The sequence below is a fragment of the Bubalus kerabau genome, chromosome 18 (genome assembly GCF_029407905.1).
Source record: "Bubalus kerabau isolate K-KA32 ecotype Philippines breed swamp buffalo chromosome 18, PCC_UOA_SB_1v2, whole genome shotgun sequence".
Lineage (NCBI taxonomy): Eukaryota > Metazoa > Chordata > Mammalia > Artiodactyla > Bovidae > Bubalus > Bubalus kerabau.
The window spans coordinates 42,363,427-42,376,374 of record NC_073641.1 but is presented as its reverse complement, the minus strand read 5'-3'; positions in this window follow the sequence as shown (position 1 = coordinate 42,376,374).

Sequence of the window (12,948 nt, the reverse complement as noted above, 5' to 3'; positions counted from 1 at the left end):
TAAAACATAGCCCAATAAAATAAATATCTGGAAAAGATACAGGAAATAGCAGAAACATAAGTAAAGCAAGTATTAAACCACTTTTCCAATTAATCCCATTTTATTATTTCATTGTGTAGTGAGACATTAAAGTTTAAGAACTCTCTTCCTCAGAAAGCTTAATGTACATTCCCATAAAGACATTTAAAACTATCTTCTAGTGGCAAGGTTTTTATGATTTCATTTAACTGGCAAAAAGGAAAATGAAAAAAAGGCCTTAAAATCAATTTTATAGTTAAAAGCTCAGCTATTTACATTCATTTTTAAACTGATTCATAATTTATAGTTAAGTGCACAAATTTAAGTATACAGAGTGATAAACTGATATAGAAGTATCAATACATAGAACAGATCAATACATAGAACACTGTCAGTCCTACAGCAAGTCCTTATGCCTACTCTCAGATACCTCCCTCTCAATGTAATAAGCATTCCAAAGATTAACTATTTGGATACATTTAGAAAGTCCTAGACTAAATATAGAAGAATTGGTGAATCTCAATCCAAGTTTTGTAACTAACTAAAGTATGATAAAATCTACTTGAACTTCTCCCAAGAAAGAACGAAGGGTCAATTTTATTATTTATCACACTATGCTAAGCATAGTGGCAACTATGTCAGAGTGGTAGTCAGGAGAAGACTTTCAAGAAGAGGTGATGTTAATGGCTGATTATTAAGGGACACATAAGAGTTATCTAGAAGAAGCTAGGAGAAGACGGTGTACTGAAGGAAGAAGATAACTGTATGTGTAAAAGCGTGGAAGCATGGAACAGCATAAGGCATTCAGAAAACTGTGTGTGGCTAGAACAAAGGATTCACATGGAAAGCTGTGAGAGATTACCTGCAGAGGTAGGAAAGAGACAGATCATGAGGGTCATGGGTATTAAAATAAAACTTGAACTTCACTCCAGACATTAAAATGGAACTATAGCTTGAACCATACAGTCAAAGCTATGGTTTTCCAGTAGTCATGTACAGATGTGAGAGTCAGTCCAAAAAGAAAGCTGAGCACTGAAGAATTGATGCTTTTTAACTGTGGTGCTGGAGAAGACTCTTAAGAGTCCCTTGGACAGCAAGAGATAAAACGAGTCAATCCTAAAGGAAAATCAATCCTGAATATTCATTGGAAGGACTGATGCTGAAACTGATGCTCCATTACTTTGGCCACCTGATGTGAAGAACTGACTCATTGGAAAAGACCCTGATGCTAGGCAAGATTGAAGGCAAAAGGAGAAGGGAGCAGCAGAGGATGATATGGTTAGATAGTATCACTGACTCAATGGACATGAATTTGAGCAAAGTCCAAGAGATAGTGGAGGACAGAAGAGCCTGGCATGCTACAGTCCATGGGACCACAGAGTCAGACACAACTTAGTGACTGAATAATAACATAGTTTGAACCCTGACAGTCAAGAAGGAAGATGGCATCACTATATAGATATTAGGTATATATATAAGATATACATATCATAAGAAAGATGACAGTGTGGCAGACAGATTAGTTCCTGCAGAAGCTGGACAACTGATGGCAAAGAAAAAAGTGATTGCAGTAATTGAGGGGTAGAGAATCTATTTACAGATCTAAATAGTCAGTAGCAGGAGATTTGGAAATGAAGGAATTAAACAGGAAATTGCAAACAGGTAAAATCTACAGGACATACTGACCAATGGGAAGTAGGAAGGGAGTGAGTGCTATGTTCTGGCTTAGACAGTGGTGGGACCCTGCACTGAACAAGGCATGCTATTTGTTACACTGGGAGAATGATGATGAGTTTAATTTCAAACATGATGAATCCCAAATGCCTATTGGACAAACTGAGAAGTCTAGAAATCACTTGGATAAAAATAGCTAAAACTTACTGAGTAGCTACTGTATGCCTGCAGTTCCTTCTAAAAGAAGCACACCATATAAAATAAGCAGGGGTTCAAATTTCGTAGAGCTATGTTAGGACCAGCAAAGAGGCATTTTTAACATCCCTTCTGTTATTCTCATGTAGGGAGATCACACTTTGAGAAAGACTATCATGCCTGAATATCTTGAAAATAAGGACAGAGACATGGAGTCCCTCCCACCACCCTCCGCCCCAGTTTTGCAAATCCCCCTTAAAATGTGAGGGTCTGGAATTCATCTGCATTTGGCAAAGGCTAACTTTCTGTTTCTAAGAACCAAAGGCTAGTAGGAAAGGCCTTTTTGGACACAAAGTGATTCTTACCCAACTCCAGCTTAATGAGATGTGTAAATGAATATGAAACACATGGTTTAAAACATATGGGGCATTTTTTCAGCAAGGAGAAGAGAGTTTCACAAAGCTAGATGGGAGGCTTTAGTGAAACCTAGGGCACTACAAGAAGTTTCACAACCCCAAACTGTGACAGTCTCCCCTGTTTTCTGAAGGGTATGTTTTCCCTCAAATCATGTGAGTGTTACACTAAGAAGAGCAAGCATAGGTCAAGAACCTCAATTTGATAGGCTGGGGGCCAGCCTTTCAAATTTGTTTGGATGGGAATATTTTATTTTTGTTTAATGTATCTTGTGGGTTTTTTTGCAGGTCTTAAAAGCAGTGTATTGAAAAGCAGAGACATTATTCTGCCAACAAAGGTCTGTATAAGTCAAGGCTATGGTCTTCCCAGTGGTCACAGAGGCCTTCAAACTATGGTGCTGAAGAAGGCTCCTGAGAGTCCCTTGGACAGCAAGGAGATCAAACCAGTCAATCTAAAGGGCGATCAACCCTGAATATTCACTGGAAGGGCTGATGCTTAAGCTGAAGCTCTGGTATCTTGGTCATCTGGTGTGAAGAGCCGACTCATTGGAAAAGTCCCTAATGCTGGGAAAGATTGAGGACAGAAGGAGAAGAGGGTGTCAGAGGGTGAGACGGCTGGACAGTATCACTGATGCAGTGAACATGAACTTGGGCAAACTCCGAGAGATAGTGAGGGACAGGGAGGCCTGGCACACTGCAGGCCATGGGTTGCAAAGAGTCAGACAGGACTGGGTGACTGAGCAATGACAACAACAACAAAGGCCAACCATGAAACTCAAAAAGTTTAGTATAATGAAAAGTTCAGTAAAAGGAATGCACACACATACATATACATAAAACCTTAAACCCTAACTAGTAGGTTGGATTGTTTCTAGATGGTTCAGTGCTAACTAAATTACGAATGCTGATCATCTATTACTATTGTGCTTCTGTGCTCTCTGCCAACTTTATATCTTAAAGTTCAAGAACAAGCTAGCTGCCCTCACCCAAAAAGTCCTCTGATGAAAACACATTCTTTTTGCAACAGCAGATTCTCTGCAAAATTAAAGACAGAAGTTGATTTCTAAGTTGAGGAATGACATAGAAGGAATGTTAACAAATGAGACACCTTTTTTTCCATTCACTATTTTTCAATTCTGGCCAGAAAAAAATAAAAGGACAAATACAAAACAACTGAGGAAAAGAAAAATGAATGCCTACATTATTGGGGCAACAGATGCCTTGTTGGCGTGAACAGCTCATACTGCTTTGTTTTGACATTAGATTGTAGGCTTTATAAAAATAGAAATTACAATTTTTCATATCCTATAAACATGCTTAACAGTGTTTTATACATATACAGTTTATTTTATGTAATTTATTTTTCCTGATGAATTTACTATAAAGTACTTTTTAAAATGCACAAGAGGAGCTCTGTACTTAATGGGAAGTTTACTTTCTAAAGAAAAAGAAACAAAAAAGTACTACCAACACTTTTCTCTTAATTTATCAGATTTACAAATTTGCCTCAATGTAGATCATTAATGGGGCTTCCACGGTGGTTCAGTGGTAAAGAATTTCCCTGCCAATACAGGAAACTGGGTTTGATCCTTGGATCAGGAGGTTCCCCTGGAGAAGGAAATGTCAACATACTCCAGGGTTCTTGCCTGGGAAATCCCATGGACAGAGGAGCCTGGTGGGCTATGGTCCATGGGGTTGCAAAAAGAGTCAGATACAACTTAGTGACTAAACAACAACAATAAGATCATTAATGTACATCATAATGTACATGTGTTCTAAGTCACGTCAGTTGTGTCCAACTTTTTGCGACCCTATGGACCACAGCACACCAGCTCCTCTGTCCATGGGATTTCCCAGGCAAGAATCCTAGAGTGGGTTGCCATTCCCCTCTCCAAGGGATAATGTACATCATCCCATTATAAAATGTTAATTAATATAACTAAGCATTAAAAACTTATTAGTGTTAATGTGAATTGTGAGGCAGAGATCAATTTCATCATCTTTATGGGCTATAAATTAGTGTCCCTATCTTATAAATTCATAAAGCGTGACTTTAGTCACACTTGAGGACCAGATATACCAAGGTAGTTGAATCAAGTAATATTCATCATTTCTAAAAAAGATTTGACTTTGTCACCATAGGACTTAAAATTCGTCAGTGACTTCCACTCACCCATAATAAAGTCCAAGCTGCTTTATATAAAATGAGATCTCTCTGTGATCTCACCTCTCTCTATTCTGCAGCCTCATTCCCCCAACTCCCCTGTTTAAATGTAGGCTATAGCTCCCCACACTGCTGTCTCTTGACCTGGTGCCACCATAAGCTTGTTCTGCCTTTAATGCACATGAACTCCAACCAGCCCCCTCTGTTACAATAACCCATCCTTGCCTGGCTAGTCCCAACCACTTAACACCTCAGTTGGGATGCATTTCCTAACAGTATTAAACAGCATGGCTCAGACAGTAAAGAATCTACCTGCAATGCAAGAGACCCAGGTTCCATCCCTGAGTCAGGAAGATCCCCTGGAGAAGGGAATGGCTACCAACTCCAGTGTTCTTGCCTGGAGAATTCCATGGACAGAGGAGCCTGGCGAGCTACAGTCCATGGGATTGAAGAGAACTGGACGCCACTGAGTAACTAACACTTTCCTAACACTAAATCTTATCTAACCCTAACAAAGTACTCCAAAATTTTTGGTACTTAAGAACTTACCAACTTATTTTATAATTAATATCTTTTTTTTTCCCCCCTAGAATCTGCCCTACTAGACCAAGAGCTCCCTGAGGACAAAGACTAGAGCCTATTTAAGGCTTGAATGCTAAGTGTCTGGCGATGGGCTCTCATTAAAGCTTTGTTGTGGAGGAAGGAAGGAAGGAAAGAAGAGAGGTAGGGAAAAAAGGAGAAAGGAGAGAATGAAGGAAGGGAGAGGAAAGGAGGCAGAGGAGGAAGAAAGAAAGGCAGGAAGATGGAGGGAGGGCAGAGAGACAAGAAGGGAAGAGAAAGTCACAGGGAAGGAAAGAGAGAGGGATATAATACATAGCTTGATCCTAATGATCGGTCTCTCTATATTCTGTTTAAGATGAAGCACATGAACAAAGTTGACCAGGATACTTCAGATAATTAATATTAAAAGCAACAGTTAATCAATTCATACAAGTTCACCTAAATGGTATGGACATAGGCTAGTTCATGCTTATAACATGTCAGGCATTCTAAATATTTTAACTTGTTTAATCTTCAAAAAAATTCTATAACATAGGTACTTTTATAATCTGTATTTTACAGATGGGGAAACTGAGACACACAGCAGTTAAGAAATTTTTCAAAGGACACACAGCTCTGTATTGGAACGGAAATTTCATATCCAGGCAGACCAGCTCCATGGCCTCTGCTCAAAAAATATTTACTGAATGCATTCAGCAAGACCCCTGAGGGTCACCAAAGGAGTCACCAAACCTTTCATAATAAAATAACTGTCCTTAGCAAGCACCCTTGAGTTGAGACTTTTTAACATTGACAAAAGAGTGGGAAGACATGATCATCACCACACTGAAAAGAGTGGGTGCTTGGGATCAGTAATTTAGCCCAGTGAGATGATGATTCCTGATATAATACAACAAAGAAATACTGTTTATTTCAAGTCTTTAAAATACTGCTTATTTTTAAAAATTTATTTTATTATGAAACCATAATAAACACGTTGCCCAAAGATTTCACAATTAAAGGGAAAATTACCTGAGCCTCAGTTCAGTTCAGTTCAGTTGCTCAGTCGTGTCCTACTCTTTGCGACCCCATGAATCGCAGCACGCCAGGCCTCCCTGTCCATCACCAACTCCCGGAGTTCACCCAGACTCACGTCCATCGAGTCAGTGATGCCATCCAGCCATCTCATCCTCTGTCGTCCCCTTCTTCTCCTGCCCCCAATCCCTCCCAGCATCAGAATCTTTTCCAATGAGTCAACTCTTCGCATGAGGTGGCCAAAGGACTGGAGTTTCAGCTTTAGCATCATTCCTTCCAAAGAAATCCCAGGGCTGATCTCCTTCAGAATGGACTGGTTGGATCTCCTTGCAGGCCAAGGGACTCTCAAGAGTCTTCTCCAACACCACAGTTCAAAAGCATCAACTCTTCGACGCTCAGCCTTCTTCCCAGTCCAACTCTCACATCCATACATGACCGCTGGAAAAACCATAGCCTTGACTAGACGGACCTTTGTTGGCGAAGTAGTGTGTCTGCTTTTGAATATGCTATCTAGGTCAGCCATAACTTTCCTTCCAAGGAGTAAGCGTCTTTTAATTTCATGGCTGCAGTCAGCATCTGCAGTGATTTTGGAGCCCAAAAAAATAAAGTCTGACACTGTTTCCACTGTTTCCCCATCTATTTCCCATGAAGTGATGGGACTGGATGCCATGATCTTTGTTTTCTGAATGTTGTGCTTTAAGCCAACTTTTTCACTCTCCGCTTTTACTTTCATCAAGGGGCTTTTTAGCTCCTCTTTACTTTCTGCCATAAGGGTGGTGTCATCTGCATATCTGAGGTTATTGATATTTCTCCCGGCTATCTTGATTCCAGTGTGTTTCTTCCAGTCCAGCGTTTCTCATGGTGTACTCTGCATATAAGTTAAATAAACAGGGTGACAATATACAGCCTTGACGTACTCCTTTTCCTATTTGGAACCAGTCTGTTGTTCCATGTCCAGTTCTAACTGTTGCTACCACATCTTATTTTCTTTTAATTTTTTTATTTTTGTTTTATTTTTTAATTGGAGTATAGCTGCTTTACAATGTTGTGTTAGTTTCTGCTGTCCTTTGAACAATTACTTAACTATCCTGTATCTCAGTTTCTCCATCTGTAAAATACAGATCATAAAAGCACCTATGTTACAGAATCAGTTATAAGTATATATACGTCCCCTCCCTCTTTAGCCTCCCTCCCACCACCACCCCAATCCCACCCCTCTAGGTCATCACAGAACATCAAGCTTTGCTCCCTGTGCTATACAGCAGCTTCCCAGTAGCTAAGTATTTTACACGTGGTAGTGTATATATGTCAATGGTGGGCTTCGCTCATGGTGCTAGTGGTGAAGAACCCGCCAGCCAATGCAGGAGACATAAAGACATGGGTTAGATCCTTGGGTTGGGAAGAAATTGGCAGGAGGAGGAAATTAGCAACCCACCCCAGTATTCTTTCCTGGAAAAACCCATGGACGGAGGAGTCTGGCAGTCTACGACAGCGTCGCATAGAGTTGGACATGACTGAAATGACTTAGCCTAGCCTGGCCTATATGTCAGTGGTATTCTCCCAATTCATCCTGCCGTTGCTTCTCTTTTGAAAAAAGTATTTTATATATATATATATATATATATATATATATATATATATATATATATATATTTTTTTTTTTTTTTACAATTTCCCAGTCCTGCTCTGTTTTTGTATTTTGTTTATTTTTTTGGCCATGTAGGATCTTAGTTCACAGATCAGGGACTGAACATGTGCCACCTGCAGTGAAATCGTGGAGTCTTAACCCCTGGACCACCACTTTATTTTCAAGAAAGTATTGATAGTATGTATGTATCACAACACAATTTTATTAACTGGAAGATCCAATAATTTTATTTTCAATGCACCCTGTATACTACTGACTTTTCTGTTTTTCCGCTTATCTGGAATGATCTTTAATAGAGAAACTTTCTCATTGCTAGCCATCAAATTGGAGAAAAGAATATCTTTATTTATGAATTCAAGTTTAATATCACAATTCCTAAAGCCAAGTTAATTAAATAATATGACTCACCAAAGTCTGGGAACTCATGTGGAAAAAAGCATATAGGAAGTACGCTGTGGTTCCATAGAATCACAAGTCCAAGCAAATGCATCATTAGTATCTGATCACGTCAGAGAATCTCATCATGTTACAGCTAGATACTTTATGAGGACATCGCTAATGAAGACAGCTGGTAGTCATAGTAAGAAACTAGAAGTTCCTGTCAAAGGAGTCAGGTCTATTAGGTATTCTCCCTTTAGGGAAATTGGACATCTGGAGAGAAAAAAAAAATTAGACTATTTTATAGACTGAATTACATTAAATTCCAACCCCCAGTACCTTAGAATGTGACTGTTTTTGGAGATAGGGTCCTTACAGAGGTAATCAAGTCAATATGAGGTCATTAGCAGGAGCCTTAGTCCAAAGTGACTAGTGTCTTTGTAAGAACAAGAAATTTGGAAACACAGATGTACAGAGTGAAAACATGTGAAGATACTAGGAGAAAACAGCCATCTGCTAGCCATGGAGAGAGGCCTGGAAAAGATCTTTACCTCATAGCCTCAAAAGTAACTTTCATTGTTTAAGTCACCCAATGTGTGGTGCTTTGCTCTGAAAGTCCTAAGAAACTAATATAGATTCCTCATCAAGTTGAGTTTTTCCTAACTAATTTTTGCTAAAATATGTATGTGAGGGTGGTATAAGCAACGTTGATGTATTTATTTAAGGATTTCCCCCCAGGCAAATTCCAACTAGACAATAATGTCTATACTGTCTAGTTAATCGGAAAATCTCCTGAATGAAATCAGACCCTCTAAAACCCAAAAGGGATAAAGTGAGTCATCAGTACTGCCTGTGAATGAAAAATAGCTGCTCTGAGAAAACACATGTAAAAAATGACACCATGTGGATTATGCAGGGAAACACAAGTGCACACAGAGAAATCGGGTGGGTGTTTCCTTGAATCAATGTAATTATCCTATAATTCTAAGATTGCAAATCTTTTCTCTTGCCTTTCTCTTGATTTGAGTATTTCAGCTAAAATTTTTACCATCAAACGTGAGATTTTTCTTATGACTTCATATAGTGATCCAATTCTACCATTAAAATTAACATTGAGGGCATTCTCTTGGCGCTTCAGTGGTTAAGACTCCATGGTTCCAATGCAGGAGGCATGGGTTCTATCCTTGGTCAAGGAACTAAGATCCTGCATGCTGCATGGTGTGGCCAAAAAAAAATTGTAAGTTTTTGAAAATAACCTTGAAAATAATGTTTGAAATGAAAATAAGCCTTGAAAGCCATTTTTTTTTTCTTTTTGCCTGGGAGGTGGGGTGGAGAAGATGATTTAGCCCAACTAATGGCCTATTATTTCAAATAATATTTGATCACAACAATTCTATTAAAACATCAGCTCATCTATTCTTATGCTCTCTAATGCATCCTCCATTGCACGACTAAACACATTATTCTAGAATACACATCTGGTTGTTTCCTTTTCAGACCTAAAAACCATCATCAGTCTCCCATTGCCTACTGGCTGAGGCGCAAAGTCCTCAATCTGGCAGAATCTTCAAAGCCTACACTCACTTCTATATTTTCAGCCTTTCTACAGTCATCCCTGACCCCACAACCATGTACTTTTCTTGCTAAAGAGGACTGGCTCCATTCTCCAAACATTGTTCCCATAGCACTGTATGCATGACAGGTATGCATACACAACTTATGTATGTGATATATAAAACTGATTTTGTCATCATCAGATCAGATCACACCAACGACCAGGTCTCACGTTTTTTAGTGTCCCCAACAGCAGTAGCACAGGAACAGTAACATTCACCCACTTTACTCTCGTTCTCAGAGATGCCTTCCCTGAATTCCTAAGACAGCAATTCTCTCGTTCCACCCAGCCCTCTGTCCCCTTGGATCTACTTCACTTTTCTTCTTAGCTCTTACTAACACCAGATATTTTATATATTTAATTGCTTGTTATTGTCTCTTCTCATTTGAAAGTAAACCAAAAATCCAGGACTTTGGCCTATTCATTGCTTTCTCCCCAGTGCCTAGATACTTGACACGTTATAGAAACTCAATAAACTCTGTTTTAATAAGTGAATTCATTCAGCAATATTTATTAATAGCTCACTATGCACCATAAAATATTCTAAAAGTGAGGAATCCAGCAGCTGAAAAAAACAAAATCCCTGATCTCATGGAACCCAATACTCTCCAGAAGGAAGCAATAAAAAAGAAAACAAAAGATCTTATATAATTTCACATAGGGATAACAGGTTTTCAATTTCTGCTTCTGCAGTTGAATCAAATTTATACTGACTTGGGGATTCACAAATATTTTGTGAGTAAATTAAATTTGTACAGGCAAAGCTATGTTTTACCAAAGCACAATATATAAATGGATTTATTTTTGCAAATACTAAAGTCAATAATAGAATAAACCATGTGAAAGAAAGTAATGTAATCATAATGCAATATTACTTTACTGATGAAAAATTATATTTTTAAAGATAAGTTTCTAAATATGTCAGATAAAAGATGCAAAATAAAATTTTATCATAAGCATAATGCAAGTAAGGGGTGCTTTTATGACGCATAGTACTACATCATAAACATTTTCTAAAAGAAGTTTTGACATATTTTAAACAAAACATTTATACAAAGGGACAAAATTGGGACAGAATTTTCATAATATGTAAATATTATCATTCTCAATAAGAATGATAGTTGGCTTATGTACTACTTGGCAATTCATTAGTGCAAATGATCGGATTGCATGCTTCTTGCTGTTTTAGAAAACCCAAGCCTTCCTGTGGCACTAATTTGATATTTGATATGTCAACCCATGTTTGTTGTCATTTTGAATTAGAAATTCCCCCTTTAAAGTGGCTGAAAGAGATTTATTGTATTTTTAGATTATAAAAAAGAGTCATAACTGTAAGAAGAAGAATTCTTTAAGATGACCTATATACTTGAAGGACTCTACTTCTGATCAGACTGGTCCAGAAGTAAACAGTTTGAAAGAGGCATCTGAAAGCATGGGTTCTGTAGAGGTGCATTAGTGACTCAGATCTGGACCTCATTAATAACAGAGGTTTCCTTCAGAGAGAGAGCTGTTATATGGGACAAACAGGGACTAGAAAGTCAGTAAAAGTGTTAGTCCCTCAGTTGTGTCCAACTCTTTTTGAACCCATGGACTATATATAGTCCACGAAGCTCCTCTGTCCATGGGATTTTCCAGGCAAGAATACTGGAGCATGTTGCTATTCCCTTCTCCAGGGGATCTTCTTGACACCCAGGATTGAACCCACATTTTCTGTGTTTCCTGCAATGGCAGGAAGATTCTTTACCACTGTGCCATGTGGGAAGCCCCACAACATTGATATACCCATCCTTTATCTCTTTAATTTACCTTTCCCTGCAGCCATGAAATTAAAAGATGCTTTCTCTTTGGAATAATAACTATGAGAAACCCAGACAGTATATTAAAAAGCAGAGACATCACTTTGCTGACAAGAGTCCATATAGTCAAAGCTATGGTTTTTCCAATAGTCATGTATGGATGTGCGAGTTGGACCATAAAGAAGGCTGAGCACTGAAGAATTGACATTTTCAAACTGTGGTGCTGGAGAAGACTCTTGAGAGTCATTTGGACTGCAAGGAGATCAAACTCCTTGACTCCTTTAAGAGTCAATCCTAAAGGAAATCAACCCTGAATCAACCCTGATGTTGAAGCTGAAGCTCCAATACTTTGGTCACCTGATGCAAAGAGTTGACTCATTGGAAAAGACCCTGATGCTGAGAAAGACTGGGGACAGGAGAAGGGGGTGACAGAGGATGAGATGGCCAGATGACATCACTGACTCAATGGACATGAGTTTGAGCAAACGCAAGGAGTGACCAAAACTTCTCAAATTTGGCTAGTTTCACATGGAAGCTTAAAAACTAAATTCAGAACAGTATCTATACAGATGAGTCACCTGGGATGAGAAGGTGAAATCCACAATTACTCTGCTTGTTTCCCACTCTGATTGTCTTACATTATTTATTAATGCTATTCCCACTCCAAAAGAACTCTGATCCAGCATGCCATACTAGCTTACCACACTTCAAAGCTCCCCATCACCATTATAAATACCACAGAGGTCCAAAGATTCTAACTCTTTTAGACCAGACCACCATAACCCAAAGATAGATTCATAAACAAGGAATAACAAGAGCTTCACACCCTCTTTTCTCTAGTGTTTCCCAAAATCACACACCCTGCCCTCCCATCCCTCCCCCAACTCCCCCCATATACACACTCACACACCCCTAGCTAGAATTACAGTTGTTGCTATTTCAATGGGAACGAGTGATTCAGGGCAGGAAATGAGAATTCTGTTAGATGAGAAGAGTAGTCCTCTCATCCCAAGGTTTGAGACATTCCTTTTTCATTTTCCTATGACTCATACCTCTTTCTTCCTGGTATTTTTATTGTGTGTATTTGGTATGGGCTGGGGGTGGGGGTGGGGTATGAGGAGGAACTCTGTGTTTTGAACCCAAAAAAGTACCTTATACAAAAGCAATTGAAAAACTACAGGAAATGCAGAAAAGAAACAAGGGTTAATGGTCTAAAAACCTATTTAGTTTAAACACTTTCACTCTTCACTTTCATGCATTGGAGAAGGAAATGGCAACCCACTCCAGTGTTCTTGCCTGGAGAATCCCAGGGGCAGGGGAGTCTGGTGGGCTGATGTCTATGGGGTCGCACAGAGTCGGACACGACTGAAGCAACTTAGCAGCAGCGGCAGCATGTTTCCATTTTGAAAATGAAGGATCAGGGAAATCTAACTTAAACTTCCTAAACAACAGACTTCCAACATAAAGTCAAA